Source organism: Anas acuta, chromosome 9 (assembly GCF_963932015.1).
Source record: "Anas acuta chromosome 9, bAnaAcu1.1, whole genome shotgun sequence".
NCBI classification, from domain to species: Eukaryota; Metazoa; Chordata; class Aves; order Anseriformes; family Anatidae; genus Anas; species Anas acuta.
This window is the reverse complement of record NC_088987.1, coordinates 19,284,745-19,300,979: the sequence shown is the minus strand read 5'-3', so window position 1 is coordinate 19,300,979 and position 16,235 is coordinate 19,284,745. Positions and strand designations below refer to the sequence as shown.

General features: G+C 35.9%; 1 protein-coding gene across 2 annotated transcripts in view; it reads right to left on the bottom strand.

Moving 5' to 3' along the window:
- CLSTN2 (calsyntenin 2) overlaps positions 1 to 16,235 on the bottom strand; it is a 350,903-nt gene that overhangs the window by 203,977 nt on the left and 130,691 nt on the right. The gene's annotated exons all lie outside the window — the stretch shown is intronic.

Genomic DNA, 16,235 nt, shown 5'->3' with positions numbered 1-16,235 from the left:
CCTCTTTTCCCTTCAACCAGCTCTAGCGATACTTAAATGGGATCTGAATTTTAACTGGAACACCTGTCCCTCAAACATTGCTGTTGAATGTTAGGTTATCTAGTTCTGAAGTACATAATAGGATCACACAAAAACTACCTTCCAAATAGGGGATACACCATGTATCATCAGATTGTCTTATTCCTGAACCCTTTCATCATGCCTCCCTCTCACCATCTATCTACTACTTATTGCATAGTAACAAGATGATAATGCAGTTTGCTTTTCTGTTTTATTTTCTAACAGGCATAGCTTCATCATGCTTACAAATAGCATTTTGTCCCAACAGCCATAATCTGAATTCTATGTTTTTGGAGCTCCTACAGAAGTAATACAATTGTGCTCACCTAAACAAATTGCAATTTAAACAAAGTTCTACAGCAGACACCAGGGAACACTGCACTGTCAAACACATTTCCACCGAGTCCGAATGCAAGATAATTTTTGTACATATTTTTTAGGTGTGTGTAGCAGATGCTGATGAAAATATCTGGTGAAGTAACAGAAATCACCTCAACAAAAGACAGAGGGTTGACACTTAAAATCAAATAGGACCAAGTGGGATTGTTTACAATAATGCCATTTAAAAAACAAACAAAAATACACAACCTCCCACCCCCACACACAACCCCCACCATAAACTTTGTCTTCTGCAGAAACCCTCAGACAAGAACGAGTAAGAATATTCTATATTACAACAACTAAAATGAGAACTTTCAATTAATTTATATGTTGGAGTATATATTGTTCCAGAGGAAGGTATACTCATCTTCCCAGTGTTTCTGCCCATTTTTGCAATAACTAGGCAATGGGAAGATTAAACTGGGGATGTGTCACTGAAAGGTGAAATGGAAAACAGGGAACTCAAATCTCTTCATTTTTGTAACAACTATACAGCCAAAAGAGAGATTGGCAAGCTTATGTAATGGGATGAAGGTCAAAAGTCTTGATGTTGAAATATGAGAAGTGATGGGTACAATTTAAGAGCTTTGTCTGGGATGTGGGATTCCAGTTTGCAGGGCAGTTGAAGTATTCTGTACCTGTTATAGGCGAATTTCTTAACAGAAACATTCATACACAAATATGCTCCACTTGCATTCTGATATGACTGAGTTTGATTGATATATGCAGAACAAAATAACAATCCATCTCTTGATTGAACACAGATATAATTTAACAATAAATGAATGAGTAAATAGGAGTTTATTAAAAGCAAAGTCCTTATGCAACTAAAAGAACCAAATCCAGATTTTCTTTCCTGCTGGTTTTGTTAATTGCCTAAGATCTTACAAAACAACAAGAAAAAACTCTTTGCTCCTGCAACATATTCTGCAGAATAATTTCGTTGACACTTTTGCTTAAGGAAGAGTCACAGTATTCAGCAACTGAAATTCTGCAAGTCTTTTTTCCATTAGTATCCCTTGAGCAATAACAACAGTCAAGGGAATGACAGCAACATAATTCCATAGATGATGTGATGATGTTGGGGTAGGAAGAGGAGAAAGTACATTAGGAACAATTGCTACAATTTAGTCCTACACCCTGGGGAGCAGTTCAGCAGGAAAAAAAAAAAAAAAGAACAATAAAAGGAAAATACAATGGAAGTTATAATTATTTACAAGCTTTTACTATAAGCATCTCCAAATGAACAGTTATGACTACACAAGCTTTGTGTATCTTGTGGTAACTGGATTTTTTATGTGTTTCATCCTGTCCTGTTCTAGCTACTTAGTCAGACTTCAGGATACTTTAGAATTAAATGCATTTCAATACAAATTAGATATTTTTCTAGCAATACCTGCTTTATAAACACGAAATTTCTCCTCTTTCTCTACTTTCATAATGTTGGCTTACTGAAATAAAAACAGCACATGCAACTCAACCACTTAATAATTCTTCCTTAGAGCAGGATCTGTTCAAAACAGGACTTCCTGTAAAACGTAAGCAGAATTTTCTTTTACCCTCCAATTTTCTAGCTCTGACCTTCAAATAATTATTTTTAATATTGTAGGAAAAAGAGTTTAAGAAATTTGAGATAGGCAGGCATTCATAACCAGGCTATATTCATGTCTAGGGGAAGAATTTGTTTTAGACAACGTATATAAAATAGGTAGAAAATTACAGAAAGCCCATGAGACAAATGGATCATTTAAGAATTTTACCTTTATTACAGACACACAAAGCCATTATCTGAATATGTTTTTATATGCGCACACACACACACACACAGAGTTACACCTTTCCTTGATCCACGTTTAAAGTGTCCCCCAATCTATGTTAAAAGTCTATTCTTTTCTCAGTTAATGTAATATAGCCAAAATTTTAGGTTAAAGTTACAACAATGCCACACTCCATTTACTTAAAAAACAGAGCAAAAACATTTTAGCATGCTGTCTACTTTACAATACATGAAATAGCATATTTAAATAGAAAAGAAATTTAAAATAAAAATGAAATTCTTATCATGTAAGAGATTATATAATCCCTATTATACAAGGTGTTTATTAGAGACAAAGATTAACATCAGCATTTTTGCAATGTTTATAAACTTTATAAACTAAAGGGAATTTTGCATTTTATCTTAAAAATGGAAGCGGTAACAATTGTTACCAAAATAAAATATTTCAGTGTTTCTCAATAGTGCATACAGTTAACAGCTATCTATAAAAGAAACTGACAGGGAAAATGAATTTTTGGATTTGCGTTTGCTAAAGATGATTGCAGAAATTTATATACAGGTTCATATGCGAAAATTTAAAGAACTGTGAGAGCAGTGTACTCTATAGCAAGCACAACTCATGAGCAAACAAGTGAAAAATTCAGCAGATAAGAGCTAGAAAGAAAATCACTTTTCCTTCTAAGCTCTATTAAGTTGCAGCACACCCTTAAAATAACTCTAAAAATAAATATATATATATATATATGTTTGTCTTTTATTCATTTATTTGTTGTTGTTGTTTTAAAACAAAAGATCTGCAATCAAAAAATGAAAGTATTTGACTGATATATGCAGTATGTTTAAGAAGTTCTCTCTTGATTGATCAGATATCTTTTCCTTGCATTTGTCTACTTGGGTAAAAGGTGAAATCAGTACCATGCTTTCATGTATTCATACAGATATTTAAGACATACAGATGAAATATACCAAAGCTGTGTTGTTTTTTTAAACTTGCTTCCCCTTCCTATACTTTGTTAGTCATCCATATAAAATAGTAATGTAAATAATTTGTAGCATCTAGGATAACGCAATTATCTTTTTGCTTAATTACAGTTAGAGGTCACTTCATTAAAATTTGCATGCACCATTTACACTGCATTTTCATAGTCTGTCCCACCAAAGCTTGTGATTACAAGCTTTTAGATTTAATTAAACCCATCTTGGTAGAAAACTGCCACTCTGTGCTGCATCTGCAAATGCAGGTGGCTTGAAAAAGAACAAAGCAAAGAAAGGCAAAAGAAAAACAAACTCCTGAGTCTGCAGGAACTTCCATGCCCCCAGAAACATGGTCTTGAAAGTCAACTCAAGGACAAAAGCCAAAACAGAGTAAGAGGAACACAGACAACACCTGGAAGACACAAAGAATCTGAAAAAAATATGCCAAACCCCCTCATTCTACTTTGGTGCCTTTTTGCCATGCTCTGTGAAGTGCCCTGGGAGTTGGCCCCTCCAGGAAGCCCACTCAAAAACCCACCCTGCTACTTGCCACCTGACATCTAGTAAAAAGAACAGCCAGCACCATGTGCCAAAATCACTCACAAACAATTCCATCCGAGTACTTAACACCTGCACCAAACGTTGCCCAGGAAGCTCTGCAGAAGAACCCAAGAGAACAAAATTACAGATAAAACATTGATACATCAGCAGTAGGAAAAACTAATACCAAGTGCCTTCCTCAAGCTCTTTTGCAACCTGCCTAAAGACCTTTCCTATGGGTATGACTCCAGGTACACAAACTCCACCCTTGCACACCCACAGAGCTGAAAGACAACTACCTGGTTTATCACACAGCAAGACGTGTGCAGGGATTTCTAAAGGCAATCATAGTCTCTAATAATCAAATCTTCCAAGTCACAATGCCTGTGAACAGAGCTGCAATTTGTCTGTGCAGAAGTATTATTAACTGAATCATAATATGGACAAAATGTGTATCTTACAAGGAGCGACAAGATCTATAACCCAAGATAGGCACTTCTGGCGTGGGGGGAGGAAGACAGCAAGAGTACAACGAATGCAGTACAACAATGTTTCCAAATCTTAGATGAGTCCTAACTTACAATACTCAGAAAACATCACTGATCCAAAAATAACACCTTAAAAAAGAACTATGACAGGAAAAAAAAGCGAAGACTAGTAGCTACAGCTACTGACACTAAGGTAGAGTCAATATTGTCTAGCTGAATTAAATGCTGATTTCCAAACTTTAGGAGGCTAAACCTTGAGGAAGCAAATTATATGCTTTAAAAACTGTTTTATTAATGCAAATGTTTTCTTTTTTCCAAAACGGCAGATTTATTTTCCATACATTTAAATGTACCAATGTGTTCTCTCATCTCTATCTTTAGCTTAGAGTTTATTGATTACATTAAAATCAGCAGAAAACTTGCACTTTCTTATCACTCAGATCAGGTTTTTTTAATTCTTTCATCTGCTATCTTCAATGAGCCCACTGGAATCCTGTGTGACAAAAGCCTTCCTCTAAAATCAGCCAAAGTTGAGGAAACTTCCAAAGCCTTTTAAATGTATACTTAAAATCCCATTAATCTTTCATGCCTTATGGAATCTGCAATACAAGTCCTTATGTTGTACAGCAAAACAGAGTGCTTCTAACGCCCTATTAAGAAAATACTGAATAACAAAAGTTCCTAATGATGCAGATGACATACTGGCATCTGCAATGAGCAATTATACCCCAAAACCCTCCTTCCCAAGTCTGAATGCCATCAGTTTTGTATTCCACTCCTCCTGCAGGGTGATAATTTGCTGTGTAAATACCTCAGGAAGACTTGTGGGGTAATAAGGGCCAGAGCTCTCGCTCACTATTTCTGTTTCACATAGTTCAGATATCAGACTGGATTGTGCACATGTAAATTCATACCGTGGCAAGCCTTAACTCCTCCAGGATAGGACTAGAGATGCAGACCTGGATTTCCTGCATTGCCTACTCCAGAATGGGCTGGAAACAAAATCAAAAATCTCACACAGTAGCAGATGAGGACAAATCGTTTAGAAAATATGCAGATTTGTGGGATTGGGTCAGTGAACAAATGGGGATTAGTAATTTGGTAAAGATTTGAATTAAGTCTTCCTCTAGAAGGCAGAGAAGGCAGGGAGATGGATTAATGTGCTCTGAAGGAAAAGAAATTAAGTTAAATACTGAAAATCACTGGGAAGTAGGAGAAGTAAATGTTTGTGATTCCCAGGGTTAAATCTTCCTCAGCATTAGAGAATGAAACACTGACTGGTTATTTCAACAGAAAAACAGAATGCTATGGGTCCCTTACAAACAAAAGAGACTCAACATAGGTACACTTTCTGTATGTTTTGCCAATGATAAACTGTAAAGAAAAAAATTCTTCTGTCTCACAACACGCCTAGTTCTCTGTGTGATGCCACTGCCTGAATTACTCAAACCCCAGCAGTTACATTCATGATTTACTTTTTGATAGGTTTAAATTATACTGTTCTATGTGTTTCTACATAAAATAATAATGTGAAATTCCTACCCCAATTAAGGCAATGTGAGTTTTGACACTAAATTCAGTTAAAGCAGGATTTATGTAATATATGAGACATGATTCCCCCAGAACTCTTTGTGGAACATTTTAACTAAAGAATGCATTAACAGTGCATCTCAGCAACATTACATTACTCATTGGAGATCCAAAGATAAGTGGCATTGGTTTGATCATACTGCACAACAAAAGCCTAATTTGCACGAAAGACTGCACAAGAAAGTATTCTGCGATTAGCACATCTTCTGGCCCCCCAGTGAAGGCCTTCCAGTAATAAGTCCCATTAGAAAAAATTGTTCTTACATAAAAACCTGAGGTAGAACATTCTTTTGTTAGCAGCTCATTCCTGTTACAAACTTATTTGACCAAAAGCTGCACGATGGTATCAGGCTGTAGTCTATACACTATTTCTAAAGTAAAAAAATGTATTCTATATTTATTTTGACATGCTATTTTTTATTATTATTATTAATTATACATTATTCTTAAATACATGCTTTTTGGGTTGCAGAAGGACTATTCTTTTTAATACTGACCACATCAATATAAGCATTTAATAGGAACTTAATGAAATGCGTTGGTCAACACCAAACTCTACATGGAAAGAAAATATTTTAAGCTACAGATTTCATAAAACTCTACCCACAATATTGATATATAAAACTATAATCAATATTTTTACTTGTGATCACTATTTCTGAAAAACATGTTTGGAATTTACATATACATATACAAATAAAATTTTACACTGTGCCTTACCATTGTCTTTTAGGTAATGGACCACACCATTGCGCTCTCTGTGCCTTAAGCTACTTCTAATCTTACAAGTTCTTTTTTATTAATAAAAGAGAAATTTCATCTCCTTGATTTAGATGTCCAGTCCTTACACATTTATCTATTAATATGTGTCATGACAAATAGATTAGTGTGCAAAACTGAATTCTGAATCACTGTCTGTATGTCTAAATGTTCAGACCAGGGAGTTGCCTGTGTACCACATATGCGGGAGCAGGACTAGAATCACACAAGCCTGTCCCACAATGAGCCATGGCAACTCCAATAGCACGCATCCTATTAAAGCCTTACACATGGAGTTAAAAATCTTGAAGAAAGTATATAATAGCATAAAAATGTTTCCTCTAGTGTTACAAGGATAGAAAAGGTCATAAACAAATTAAGCCGTGTCTTTCTATGTATTTAGTTGTACTAAAAAAAAACACATTTAATATACCTTGCTTAACAGTGTTGACCTTTCATTCAACATTATTCGGAGCAGCCAGATTCTCACTTAAACATATAAAACTTGAGATTCACAATATTGTAAATATTTTTATTTAACCCTTCTTTATTATCAACTTTCTTTTAGTATTCAATGACTCCACCTTTCCCTCACTCTTACATGTTTTACCTTTCATTGGACTGCATGATCTTCAGAACATGGATCTATTTTTCTGTTATGAGTTTACAGCAAACATTTTGATTACACCTGACACTAGTCCTTATTCTTGAAATAAACTGTAAATGTCCACTGAAGATTTTTCTCAGATGATACCATCTGAACAAAGACTCAAACATGACACAACTGTGTTTGTGTCATGGCCTGGACATCAATGCAAGTAATCCAGCAATGCAAAGAAACATGAATCACTTGTAAACAGGTGTTTTGGTTTATTGGTTTGTTACATTTTCGTTGTGTTGTTTTGTGTTTTTTTTTTTTTCTTTTGCTTTTTGTTGTTTTTGTTTGTTTGTTTGTTTTGGGGGGGAGCAGATTAATCTAGACAGTGTGTTGCCAGCATAACCCCCAACAGCACCAAAGATAGATCACTGAGAAGTTACAGATCTGCAGGGTGCCCTGGTTAACTAAAGAACAAATTTGCATATATAATGCCTCTTCCAAGGCCTGTAATATTAAAATCAGGGAACTCTGACTGTTGGCATTTCTTCCTATGGTCTCAATTATGACATCTCTAAAATGAACGCTGTAAGCAGACATTATAACATTTCCTGAGCAAATTTTCAAAGATACTAGTTTTTCTGCACCTTATCATTTAGGCAAGGAACAGTTTTTCTTAGTAAATAGTGACTCAAGTTGGAAGCCTTAAAAATGGAGATTGAAGTAATTTAGGCTTTATGCAGTTACATGTATGTCTGCATAATTTCAGAGAGAACTTCAGAACTGCATCAAAGTTCAAAATGGTGTTTTGAAAAATTCAATATTAAAACAATTTTTCATGAGGCTAAAATAAACAAAAAAAATAAGTCTATTAAGAAATTGTAACCTTTACAAAATGCATTCATTTTGTGTCACACTATTTTGATAGCACAGATTCTTGAATGTTATATAATTTAAGCTCACTGAAATTTCATGCTCCAGCACGTAAACCTACACATTTGAGACCCTGGAAAATGAGCTAAATCATAATGCTTTCGATTTTAAGGGAGCATTTAAAAAGAGCATACTCTTTTTAAACACAGAATAGAGTGTCAATGTTCATCTTTCCATTATTTGTTCAAAACTACGTATTTTCATGCAGCAGGGTCTGAAGGTTATTCCAGTAGAGAGAACCTCAATAAAAAACTGGGAGATGCTGATAAATTCAGTTTACATTTATGTAAGCAAAGGCTTGCGAAGCTGAAAGGTTAAGGGAAAGATAAAACCATGCAGAGAATCAGAGGCTGGAAGCATAAATAAGAAACTTTTACAGTGGCTCTGTTTGCTGCTTGGTACTGTTTTAGGATTATGGTTAAACCATGAATGGATTACACTATGTCAGAATCACTTTTACACTGCAATAGTAAACACATGTAAGATTGTACACATCCGTTATACGCAAATCACAGTTTCACATTAGGACTTCCTGTCTGATATTTATGTACTGAAAACCATGAATGAAACATTTAAGCGTAAGAATATCAATAGGGTAGGCAGAATAGTTCAAAAGAGAAAAATTGAATAAAGTTCATTTGCAAGTATTTCCATATTTTGTGTTAAGATGTTTCTTAAATTTAAATATATAAAAATAATGTATCATCTGATTCTCCGTCCTCAACTCAAACCTTTCTCCAGAATGCGCACTAAAATATTTACATTACATAATTCTATGGTCTAAAATATACTGATTACATAACTTTTACTACCATGAATGCACCATATAAATAATAATCAATGATGCTGCCTGTCTCACAGGAGAAGGGAGAAATGCAGTAAATAATGCACAGGGAGTAAACAACAAGGAAGTATCTTCTGATTTGTACAGTGAGGTTGTATTCATGACTGTGATTTGTTACAGATTGTCTGCTTTCTCCTAAAGAATGAAATTATGTGGGGACAGTTTCAACTTCTTTTCACTTTCATACAGTGCCATTTATTAGTTTGTGGTCCTTGGCTTCTTCGCTCTCCAAAATAGAACAAGAAATCCATCTCCCAAACAAAATTAATATGAATGTGGGAGTTCCAAAAATTGTAATAGTCAAGACCTATGTGTATCCAAGATGGAAGAATGAATATAATTACACAGACTGTATAATCGGTATGTCAAGCACAAACACATCCTAGTTTTCAACAATGCTGTATTTTTCAGCCATATTCTATTCATGCATAATTTTTTTCTAGTTCATTTTTCTTTTAACAGCATAGTTTAGACCTAGGAACTGCCTGAAATAAATACTTCTTTAAAGCTTTAAGACTGTTCCTGATTATAAGCAGCTCTGCCATTATACAGCAATGTTTGATGTAATTCGGTCTTTTATGCTCCTGCTCATTATCAATATAGCCTTCATTTTTTTTTCAAGGCAATCTTCTTTCTCAGTGTATTGCCGACAGTTTTAAAACAAAAGTTATCACTTATCCTACTTTAACGTTTTATTCCTTCCTCAAAACTCTCTCACCTCTCTTTTTTACATTTCAACTTGGAAATGGCCTCTCATTTTTCTTTCTCTTTTTTCGCTCAACTTCCTCAGCATGTCTCCTAACTTCTAGGTGATTTCAAACACATCAGTTTATTTACATAGAAATTAGGTTGCCAACAGCCTCATTTTAAAATGCAACATATACAATAGCAAATACTTCCTCCTCACTTTTGCATTTATGGATTTAAAAAATACGTTTTGAGTACCATTGGTGCTCACAGTGAGGAAAGTGGAGAAAATTGCCTGTATTAGGAATCAGAATTATCCAGCCCTGTTCTGGTTAGAGCTAGCCATGTGGTTGCACCAAGTAACATATTTCTGTCCCCATGTGTCTCCAACCATAGCACCAATAGGCTTTTTAGGAATGACTGCAACTATCAACTTCCACAATGAATTAAGACAGCTTTCCTCCCCTGTGCAATTGTCTCTATCGCTTCAGCCTCATAATACAAATGACTGAGGAAGGAAATATCCAAATACAGGAGGAAACCTCTAGATCACCTGAATATATGCATTTCCTTTTTTCCTCTGTTATTAAACAATGGAAGTCAGTATTCTGGGCTTTGCAAAGCTTTCCAGATGAAAAAAAAAAAAAAAAAAAAAAAAAAAAAAAAAAAAAAAAAAAATCAAAGATTTTCTTTTTTTTTTTCCTCTCTCAAATATCATTAATTTCTATTTCGTCCTACACATATAATGCCAAAGTGCTTTCAGACTTGAAGTACACTGAACAAGGAACCTCATGGACCAACCTTCCTGACTGTACAGCATACACAGTAAAACCACCTCATCGGTCCAAACTACAGAGGGTCACCTATGGGAGGTGACAATGTGAGCATGGTCCTCTTCTCTGCTGTGGGATGGGAGGTTCACTCACTTCCATGGCAACCAAATGACATCTGCCACAGCAACTCCTGCTTGGCACTTTTTCCCAACAACAGGCATTACAATCAGCCACCTCTGCCTTGTCTGGCATGGCCCTGCTGCTTGCCATTTGATAAATGCACTCTGGGAGCAGGAGTCTTACACATTCCATGGAAGTCGCATGTGGCTCATGAGTTACAGGCCAGCCCCTGGAAGGTCTGCTGACAGGACTGAAACAAATTAACAGAAATGAAAATGACACTAGAAAACTGCTGTTCTAAAATTTTGATCTAAAATATCATATTGGGTCAAGATCCATAACAGAGGCCCACCAAGCTGACAAACAAAATAATCACTGGGTATCCAGCCCTCAGTCACCCTAGCCCCCTCATCTGCATAATATTTAGAAGTTGACAGCTCAGCTATATTTCTTCACCAAAACCAAAACATGCTTCTCAGGGAAAACACATTTAATATTGAGAAATACAGAAAGACTGAAATCAATCAATATTTTTCCCTCCAGATAGGTTATAATAAATTGCTCCAGAATAAATTGCTTAGAACAGTTTGACATGAGGACTTCCATACGATATTCCCTTTATGACTACAAATTCATTCAGCATTCATTTCAGTCTACCTAATCTTAAAAACAGATAAACTTCAATTCATTAGTTATTAGTATTCCTCGAGAATATCATGGATTATCTCAATTACTGCTACCTACTGTAAAATGAGTTAATAACCCAGGGTTTTGTCCAGCACAGAAAACCTACTTATGCAACAGAATACAAAATACTAGAAAAAGTAAGAAACAAGATCTTCTGCACACATATATACACTTTAAGATATTTTTTTAAGTCTCCTTTCTAAGTACAAAACACTACTTTTTCAAGCGTCATCACTTTGTCTTTAATTATCAACCAGATGTATGAATTGTTAATAAGGAAGACTGATTTCAACTCATGACGTATCAACCTTTGTCCTACAGTGATGCAGACCGAACACATTTTATTGTAAATTTCATTTTATACTTTTTCTTGAAAAAGGCATGGAATGGTGAATGATTGTCTATCTTACAGTTCATTCAGTTCAAACAATCGTTTCATATTCATTACTCCAGTGACAGACACATCCTGTCAGTTTTACCCCTCATTATGCATATAATATCTGCATTTGAGCAGGCAATAGAGTTTTGAAAAGAGACTTCAACTAAGTTTCCACTTAGAAAAAGAAAGACGAGAAGCCAGTTTAACTTGTTACATTAACTTTACTGGCTGCTGTCAAAAGAATAGTTGACTAAAATCACATTTCTGACATTTTCTATAACCTGGTTGGAAAACTAGGTTTGGGCATAAAAAGAGATAAATATATAAATCATTCCTATGAAAACTGAAGAAAAGGTTAAAAGCACCCAGACATGTTTTCAAGAAATAAACTTTGACTTCAGTTTTCCCCAGTTATTTCGGATCTTACAGATTTTACAACAGAGAAAACATTATTTTTGGTATTTCAAAAGGTTGCCCTGGTGATAGCCAATGATTACTTGAAAAGGTAGGTAACAAATGATTACTTTTTTCCTGGCCTTCCTAAAGCAACAGCTACAGTCAGTTTCTACTTATTGGTTTCAAGTAAGAGCTACAGGATACTCTTATTCTGCAGATCCTTTCCTCAGAAATAAGCACTGATAATCAGAATTCCTTTTTCCATTGCTTGCATGTTCAACAATAGAAACAAATGTCACCCTGCCCTTGAGCTGCCAATAGCTGTCCAATCTTGTTTTTAATTTTAGTACCCATCTGAACAGGTTATCGCTCCACACGTTATAATAAAAAGTAAGAAATATGACATGTTAAATATAAAATACCTGGAACAAGTGAGTTCAAAGGCAAGCACACGTAAAAAGCCATACCAGAAAATATAACTCAGTACCCAAGCAATGGAGGATAAAATGAAGCTTGCTGACAAGCACAGATGAATCCTATCAATAAATGAGCTTATATCCTGGATGCCAATAAAAGGGAAATGATAAAGATAATACTTAAGCTTACTAGCCTTATAAGATAATAAACTCCTCTCTACTCATTTATGCAGAACAGGCTATGGTGGGCACCCATCAGATCAGTCATGTTTTCCTAACAGGAATCAAGACCGCTAGGGAATAAATAAGCAGCAATGCAGCAGAAACTGTCACCGTAAACACAGAAATGATACTACATCATAAACAGTAAGGCATTGAAAGACACGTTTTTTCTGAGTCAACATTGATAGTTGGGTATTGCCCAATTCAGAGAGACCATTGTTTGAAAGGAAGAGAAGGAATGAAGTAAATTACAAGTATTAATTTTGTTTACCTCTCCCTGGATGTACTGTCCACCATGCAAAGGCAGAAATGTCTGAATACACTCATGTGAAGTGTACAAGTTTTATTTCAGTAAGAAATGACCTTGTAGTTGTCCAGAGTTGTACCTAAAAACCATGCAACTCCATTTTTTTTTTTTTTTGGGGGGGGGGGGGGGGGGGGGGGAGCGTGACTTTAAAACTTCAAGATCCACACACAGTAACTTAACAGTGAAACTTCAAAGTACTGAAATTATCTGTAAAGGTATAACAAGAACAGCAGAATTAACTGAATGTTTGCATCAAGCTTGGGAACCCAGGAAACTGCCTGAAGCTACATAAATGTGAAAATCACACCACATCATTACATAAACATGCATTGAACAAGACTGATGCAGTGATCTAGCAATTGTCTGTGTTTACATCAGCACATCTTCAACACTGCTCATCAACCTTTACTGCTATTGCACAGACCAAAAAAAAAAAAAAAAAAAGGCAAAGAATTAGAAGAACGCAATTAAAGGTAGTTCATGTTTCCTAAAGCAAATAAGAGTGAAAAAAGTCATCTCTGTTTTTCCCCTAGGAGATTAGGTTAAGTGAGGAAAAAAGAAAAAAGACTAACTTGGCTCTATAAAATAATATATTTACAGAACTGGTATCAGGAATAATATCTACAAGCTCTATTCACTTCATGTTTAAAGTAACTGAAGACAGCTGCCTGGCAAAGGTGAAAGGCCAGCTATGTTTCAACCAGAACAGGCAAAAGAGGACCACTTATACTTGAGTAGCCTCATATATCATTAGTCTCCAAGTGCAGAGGAGAAAAAAATGACTGTCAAAAGCAACACGTAATCTAGAGCTGGGCTTGGCAACCTTTCAAAAATATCTTCTTTTTCAAAGCAAAATTGAGTGCCTTTACATCAAGGATGCCAAATTGAATCTACCAACGGCAGCAGTAGCTCAGTGCTCCTAGCCCCTTCTGGGTTTGATAGGGCTTGGAAAACAGCTCTCACAGATCATGGAGGGCAAACAGCAGGGCTCACATATGTGAGATCTTAAAGGAGCTCTGCAGGAACAGGGCGCTGGGAGACCATGCCTCTCACAGATACACATCAAACAAGATTATTCAAACGTACAAAGCGTCTTCATACATTTTAACAAGATGCACATGACAGAGGGAAATGATGACAAGCAAGCTGCCCTAACAAATGCTGCACATATTTTCATCAGTTTTACCACTAATATTAGAGAGCACATTTGCATAACAAAGTGGTAAAAACACATGGGTCTTATGTTTATATCATTGTGGAGGAGTACAAAAAAAATAAAAATCTCTTAAATTCCTAAGCACAGCCCTTGCTTGTTAAATAGTACCATAAATCAGAGACACGTTAACAAAGTAACTCAGCAGCTCTCTGCTACCTCACACCAGCAATAATAATTCTGCCTTCCACTGCCTTTTGCTAAAAGTAAAGCTGAAGAAAAAAGAAAATGCTAAGATGACTGTGCAGATCATATTTTTTCTGTCGAAACACTACGTAAAATCTCAAGAGTTTAAGCTACTAATTTAAAAGTGACAAATCCATAGGCACTATAAGCTCGAAGGTTTACCATACTTACAGGGCTAGGTTGCAACTGAATGGCTGAAAGTTCTTGTGCCCTGCCGTTTGTCCACTTTTCTGCCAGATGCCTTGCTGCTCCAAGGCAAGGGCTTGGTTTCCATTCATGGATCAGTTCCTGAACTACTTCAGCTTTCATTTCAGCGCATCAAGGCAAACAACATCTCTGTAGGAAGCGGGTGTTTCAGCTGCTCTCCCCATTCCTCCCCTTGACTACAACCACCCTATACTACCACTCATTTTGCTATCTGATTTTTTTTCAAACACTCCGAGAGCTCCCTGGACAAAATCTTTTTTTTTTTTTTCTTTGATACTGTTTGGGTTTTTTTTGTCTGCTAAGCACTGTTCAAAGTAACAAAGCCTCTCTAGAAGCCCTAATGGGGTAGTTTATAAGCAGAAGCACCATTCTTTCACAAAATCCTTAAGGAGCAAAGTGCAAGTTCAACTGCTGTGATCATGCCTGGCACACTTGCAGGGGAAGCACTGCCAAAGGAAAGTTATCCTCTGGCACAACCTTATAAGGTTCATCACCATATAATCATTCACATGGCATTGTGCAAAGGTGGTGCCTTACCAGTGGAGAGATCCATGAGTACTAAGCAAAATCTGAGGACAGAGGACTAGGGTGAAAAGCACATCATTTTTTCCACACAGGCAGTTTTTAATCTTTGATGCCCATGAGCAAAGGACGTTGTCAAAAAAATGGGTTTAAAGGAAGACAATGAATGTCATGCATGTCAAAACAATTCTAACCCCCTGGATTTAACAAAGAAAAAAAAAAAAAAAAGAATTGATCTGTAAAACTTATATATGGGGGCTTCTAAAAAAATCAGTTATATTCTATAGAGATTTGTTTCAGTCATTTTTAGTCTCATCTTAGTCATTTTTTCTCTTTTTTTTTGTTTAGATTTTATTTTTAATGTAGAATGAAGTCAGATGATCAATTTAAGATGACTTTGGTTTTATTTAAAAAATACCCAAATTCATTGATGAAATGCAAATTCCTGAATATCCAAAAATCACTGATATAACACCAACTGATATGGCATAACTCAGTAATGCACAAACATTCTCATGTAAAAATATTATGCTGTTAACATGAACTATTAAAAAATGCTTAACTAGAAAATCTCAGTAATTTCCATGTCAAATAACTTCTGTGTTGTACTTATTTTTAAACTTTTCTAAGGAGTTTTCAGCTAGCTTTTGAGTTTTTCACCAAAAGTAGGAAGAATAACATCATGCAAGTCACTATTTCATGGATACTTGAAACCAATGCAAGTCAAACCACTGTCAAAGAAAGCACTTCACTCTCCTGTTGACATTCATACAAACCCTCTCCCCTAGGCTGGCAAGGCTGCTCTGCAGTGACAAACTGTTTTGTTCGTGAGCTGGCTTCAACAAGATGTGTTTTCCCTTGCTAACATGAAGATGGGCTGCATGACATAAGGAGCGCGTGGCTGCAGGGAGAGGGGCAGAACTATGGCTTCCTTGTGGCTGTAGTGCTTGTGCAGCTACTGTTTTGCACCAACACCACACCCCAAACGCAGGGTAAGGGACTGACAGAAATCTGAAGTCTCACACACACTCCAATGATGTGTCTGAGGAGTCTGACTTCATCTGAAGGGTGTAACCTAACAAGTACCTGGAGAATCCAGAAAGCTTCTGTGCAACAAGCAGTGCCTCAAATTCCACATTTCAACTAAATTAGAACAATCTAAAATAGTATCACAGATT